Raw genomic sequence first — 6,636 nt, 5'->3', positions numbered from 1 at the left:
GCTCTCCAAGCTTCGGAGGCCCAGCGCCTGGTGTGTCTAGCTTGTATGGCGTTTCTGTCTGGTTTTGGTGAGTATATAGCGTATTCTCTGTCACTGTAGGATTGGGCGGGCCGTACCGTCAGTGATGGCGCTCCTGCAGAGCTAGTATGGCGTCTAGCAGACTCGGGCCCTGGAAGGATGGTGCAGCCACTGAGCGTGAATCTGGGGCTCCGAGACACAGTACTGCTGGCCTTTGCTGATAAAGGGCTTGGGGCTCCGCCTCAGTCCAATTTCTTTCTTTATTTCTTCCCTAACCCAGCTGTTATTTAGTAGGAAGTTTTTCAGTTTCCATGTGTGTGTAGGCTTTTTGCTATTTCTGTTGTTGTTGAGGCCCAGCTTCATTCCATGGTGAACAGACAAGATACAAGGGATTATTTCAATCTTCTTGTATCTGTTCAGGCTCACTTTGTAACAAACTATATAGTCTATTTTGGAGAAGGTTCCATGAGGTGTTGAGAAGAAGGTAAATTTTTTTGTGTTTGGGTGTAAGGTTCTGTAAATGTCTGTCAGGTCCATTTGATTCATGACCTCTGTCAGAGACATTGTTTCTTTGTTTAATTTCTGTCTTGTTGACCTGTCCTTTATTGAGAGTGGAGTGTTGACGTCTCCTACTATTAATATGTGAGGATTTATGTGTGGTTTAATTTTTATCAATGTTTCTTTTACAAATGTGAGTGCCCTTGTATTTGGGGCATAGATGTTCAAGATTGTGATGTCTTCCTGGTGGAATTTTCCCTTGATGAGTATGAAGTGTCCTTCCCCACCTCTTTTTATTAATTTTGGTTGAAAATCTATTTTATCAGCTATTAGAATGGCTATTCCTGCTTGCTTATTGGGTCCATTTGCTTGGAAAGCTCTCTTCCAACCCTTTACCCTCAGGTAATGTCTATCTTTGTGACTTAGGTGTGTTTCTTGTATGCAACAGATTGCTGGGTTTTGTTTACATATCCATTCTGTTAATCTGTGTGTTTTTATTGGAGAATTGAGTCCATTGATGTTGAGAGAAATTAATGACCAGTGGTTGTTAGATCCTTTGATTTTGATGTTGGCTATGATAATAATGTTGTGTGCTTGGTTGCTTTTTGTTTTACTGTAGTAAGGTTAATTATTTCCTGTGTTTTCTTGAAAATAGCTTGTTTTCTTGGGTTGTATTTTCCCTTCTAAGGTCTTCTGTAATGCTGGATTTGTGTGTAGGTACTGTTGAAATTAGGGCCTGCATGATATCTATCCAGGCCCTTCTGGCTTTCATAGTCTCTGTTGAAAAGTCAGGTGTGATTCTAATGGGTTTATCATTATATGTTACTTGGCCTTTTTCCCTTGCAGCATTTAGTACTTTTTCTTTGTTCTGTATACTTCCTGTTTTGATTATTATGTGGCAGGAGGATTTTCTTTTTGGTCTAATTTATTGGGTGTTCTGTATGCCTCTTGTGTTCTTATTGGCCTCTCCTTTAAGTTGAGGAAATTTTCTTCAATGATTTTGTTGAAAATATTTTCTGGTCCTTGGTGCAGGGAATTATCTTTTTCCTCTATTCCTATTATTCTTAGGTTTTGCCTTTTTATGTTGTCTTGAATTTCTTGGATGGTCTGTGTCAAGAGTTGTTTAGATTTAACATTTTCTTTGAAAGATACTTCTATTTCTTCTGTTGTATCTTCCACACCTGAGATTCTTCCTTCCATCTCTTGTAGTCTATTGGTTTTGCTAACCTCTGTAGTTCCTATTTCCTTCCCTAAGTTCTTTTTCTCCACTATTTCCTCCATTTGTGTTTTCTTTAAGTTTTCCAATTCTATCTTCAGGTCTTGAGCCATTTTGTTGATTTCTTTCACCTGTCTGACTGTATTTTCATGTTTTTCCATCAATTCCTTCAGCTGTTTGTTTGAACAATCTTCTGTTTCTTTTATTTCATTCAGTGATTTAAGCATTTCCTCTCTAAAGGCCACAAACTGTTTGGCTGCAACTTCCTCTACTTCTTTATGGATGGCCATAATCTATTTGTTTTTATCTTCCTCTATTTCTTTACGCATTTTTTTTGTTGTTGTTGTTGTTTTTTCCTTTGGTACCATCTTCATGATCATAGACGTTAGGTAATCTTCTTGAATTTCAATTATGCTGGGGTGTCTAGGGCTACTTGCCCCTGGATAACTGGGTTCTTGAGATGCCATATTGCTGTGGCTTTTATTCCTTGAACTTTTATGCTTGCCTCTACCCATTGGGTTATCTTAGGTATTTGGAGTTGTTTTCTGGTGGTTCCTGGAATCCTGTGGTTTAGAGAATCCTTTTGGCAGGAAGATAGTTTTTCCTGAAAGAAACCTTCTTAGATTTTTGGGTATAGTCACTGGATGGCTGGCGTTTTTCAGGAGTTGCTGCTGTTTACCTCAGGTGTAGAGACCTGAATGGTAACTGTGGTCCTTGTTAGTTGAGAGGGCTTTCCTCTCACTGGGAGAAGTCCTGAAGACAGCTGCCCTGTTTCTTGCTATGAATTTAGTGATCTGCTGTTGTAACCTGCATGTCCTGTGGTTTGTTCGGTTTTGTTAGGGATAACTGTTTGCCCCTTGGAGCAGTATCTGGGGGTTGATCTCGGGGATCCCGGGTTTTTGTAAGTCTGAGGTTGGGGCTCTGTGCTCCAGTACCCAAGCAGTAATCTGTGATGGGTGAGTACTTCTCTCCTGGTAACAGCAGGCTATCTTGTGCACAGCAGGTCTCTGGGTTGGGCCAGTCTGTGGGACCTTTTCCGGGGATATACCGGGTGGTCTAAGTCTTTCCCCTTTGCTTCATTCCTGTGAGGATTTCTCCAGACAGTGACTCCAAGTCTCTGGTGTCCTGGGGTGCACAGTTCTGTCTGTGAGGAATAGTTGGTGCAAAGCAGGTCTCTGGGCTGGCAGCAACCGTGTCTGCCTGCTAGTCTGCCAGAGCTGGGTGCCCAGCTACTCTCTGTGCTTCCAGCTTGGGGCCAGATCATTGCTGGTGGCTTGTACCCGCCGGTTTGCGAGAGACTTTCACAGGGTAAAGCCTGGGTGCTCCAAGTCAGCACTGTTTCCTTCCTTCCCTGTGGGTCCCTCTCCTGACAGGGCCTCCCAGATTCTGTTGCACTGGGGCATGCAGCTCAGTCTGTGCCAGAGAGCTATGCATGCAGCCCCTCTCCATGCTGGCACCTGGAGCCCAGTTCAGTGATGGCGGCGGGTACCCGCTGGTCTTCGAGACTTCTTCCAGGGAAAGACTGGGTGACCCATGGCCAGTCCAGCTACTTTCCTTCCCGTGGGTTTTTCTCAAGACTGGGACTCCCAATCTCTGGTGTTTTTGTGCCCATCGATCAGCCTAGGAAAGTGATCCAGACACACAGGCGTGTGGCTCTGGTCTGGTGACCTAGTGCCTGTGCGATCCGGGATCTCTTTCAGGGTTCTGGCTGGGTAGCCTGAACGTGGACCCGACTGATTCCCACGCCGAGAGGGTTTCCTCTCACCTGGGAGACATGATCACTGTTGTTTTAGGGCCCAAAGTTCAGTTTCTTGGTGCCTGTAAGGAAAATGTTGTCCTGCTCCTCAGATGCAGTGTTCTCCTGGCACTGCCATCTTGCCCCCTTCCCCCAAGAAAGTTTTCTTAAAACTATTTTGTTGTATTTGCTAATGTGATTCACAATCATTTGCTATTTCTGTACAATTTAAAGCCAGGAAACAAAAGATAATTATAAAATGCTGTTTCTCTATTAACAATAGAATAATCATATTATATTAGGATTTTAAAATAACTCTATGTTTATGTCTATATTATGTCATTAACTTAAAGTGACTTTCTTTTTCTTTTTTTTTTAAAGCTTATTTATCTGACCTGTTTAAAAAATATTCATTATTTTCTTCCTTTAGTGTTCTTTACAATTTAAGACTTCTTGGAACTATATTTTAGTTCAAAATCATTATTTACGATTCAATGATAAGGTACAGTATGAGAAACACATTAAATTTATTTGGTTAATGAACTTAAGTTGATCTAATGATTTATTAGTGTAAGCAACGCTTTGAAATCTATATTTTAATAGATATATGAAAAATGTTATATATCTATATTGTCAAAATCTCAATTTTTCAACTTCTTTCTACAACACACTAAAAGAAATCTATAACAAAGTATAGAATGTATAAAATATATCCTGATTATCAATGAGTATTTTCAAATGAATAATGTGCTTCTTTATCCAGATATATTTGTGTATAGCCGCAGACTATTTTCCGAATGTGTTCCCAAGAACTCCTCCTTTGCTTTTTATTCTTTGTCTTTTTCTAACACCTTATATTCACTGTCCTCTTCTTTTTCCTTCTCCAGCCCTCCAGCCATCACTCCATTACAGCCATCAACCTCATTGCCTCTTCCCTAGGCTATCACATTAAACTTCAATAGACTTCTTGCCTTCTGTTCCAATTCAGATGATGCAATGGTTCCAGATTAATTTTCCTAAAGCCACCAAAATCATGTTACAATTTGCATAAAAGCTCCTAAAGAGACTTCATTACATACCAAATGAAATTACCTTGCTTTTTAAATGTGAAGGCCAAAACCATGTGTCCCTAAGCTGAGTTTTCTAATTTTATCTAATCTTATTTCTTGCTACAAAATCTCTCTGTTTTATTTTGTTTCCAACTCCAAGCCAATTAAACGGTGCAACATATACTCCTTGAGTTTCTCCACTGGTCTCTTTTATGTTTATGGAGTACCAGGGTCAAAAAATTTCCAGATTTACACAGTTATGAGCAAATGTTCTAAAAACAAGTTAACTTTTGTCCTTTCCCATTAACCTCACATAAAATCAGGCTAAACAATTACTGACATTCAGATCTGATATCTTTTTTGGAATATGTATCATAATCTTATAGTATCTCTTTCAACCACACATTGACTCATAACCAATTTAAATCTACATATATAACATCGATTGATAGTTATCAAAAAAACTACATGGAGGTTTACTGTTTCAGGTCATTTCTTTTAAAACAGTGTATTACTGAGTATCTATTATTTTTACATTTTAGAATGTGTAGAAATGTATTTACTGAATTTAATATTTAGTTAAAGTACATGTGTAACTTACCTTACCTGAAACTCTTTAGAACATTAGATATGTTATATAAATTCCATGCAATTTTGTTATTGTCATAAATACACAGAAGTGGATCAGGAAATTACAAACAAATCATATTACCAAATTTTATTGAATTGGTAGTTTGAGTGACAATATCTTCATAGGCTCAGGTATTTGAACTATGTCCCCTGTTGTTAATGTGTTTGGGGCAGGGACTTATAAGACCTGTGCCCTTGCTGGGAGAGCTTCACCACTGGAGACAATATAACGTGTTCTTATCTACTATATTCCTGCAATAGCTTTTCCTTCTTCTCTGACTCCGTTCCTCCCTTCCTTTCATTTTCCCTTCTACTGGCATGTTTAATCCTACAAGTAGAAACTTTATTCTGATTCCATGTACTGTATATTGCAGCATCCCATTCTTACTGCCTCTGAAATAAGTCTTCTTCCCCTCACATGGCCCTCTTCTTAGTTAAACATATATACCGAACCCATTTGAGTAGGTGCTGTTTGTCCTTTTGAGTTTGGTTTATTTCTTTAAACATACAATATCCAGTTCAAACCAATTCCTCACATGTTATTACTTTTTTAAAGCTGAATAAAATATGTATCCTATTGATTGAATTTCTTTTTGTTGGTAGACATCTAGGATGATTCCTTGCTATTGTGATTACTGAACAATTGAACATCAAAGTGCAACTAACACTGGGAGCTATTGCCTCAATATGCCTCAAGAATTTGGAAGAGTTAAAAACTGGAAAAGGATGAGCAATTATTATTGCAAATTTGCAAAACATCCTGAAAATCGGGTACAAAGAACTATTACTAAGCAAAATTTGAATAGGACCAAAGAGGAGGGACAGAAAACAATGATTAGAAGAGCTGAAAAAAGACATGTTTGTGATATTTCATTGTATACATGCATAGAATCCTCAACAATAAAGAATGTTTTTTTAAGAAAGTGTGAATTTTATTTAAATAACTTTCAAAAAATTTTTATTTATATATATTTTTAAAAATAACTTTTGATCTCTTTATTTTTATTACAAATTTTATATGTCCTGGAATTGGACTCTGTTTAAGGTTTAAATAAACTATAAGACAGCTATACTTAGAGTTGAAATTAATTGTATATACCTTTTGGGGCTTTTAAATTTAATTAAATGGACTTAGATAAATTGAATGTTAAGTGTTTTTGACTCTGTAGTGTAGGTTGGACCCTAACTCCTTACTTTCCAATGTTGGACTCTCAAGTGTGCTGCCGAACGCATACAGCACCATATCTGAGCTTAACTGAGAGTTTTCAGAACACTGTTAATTTAGATAGAAATGGCATACAAAGACACAAGACTAAAGTCTGTTTGCAGGTCAGTAGTGTTAATTCAGAACTGTGCTAATTTTTGAACATTCTAGCAGTACAGAGCAGTTACTTGATCCATGATGACTTCATTTGCCTCAGGCAGACTTGTCTTGGTTCCCTAATCATACCATTAGCTAAGATATTTTATGAACAATTTTACATTTATTT

The sequence above is a fragment of the Psammomys obesus genome, unplaced genomic scaffold, assembly GCF_907164565.1.
Source record: "Psammomys obesus unplaced genomic scaffold, mPsaObe1.curated_primary_1811, whole genome shotgun sequence".
Taxonomy (NCBI): domain Eukaryota; kingdom Metazoa; phylum Chordata; class Mammalia; order Rodentia; family Muridae; genus Psammomys; species Psammomys obesus.
Note: the sequence above shows the minus strand (reverse complement) of the source record.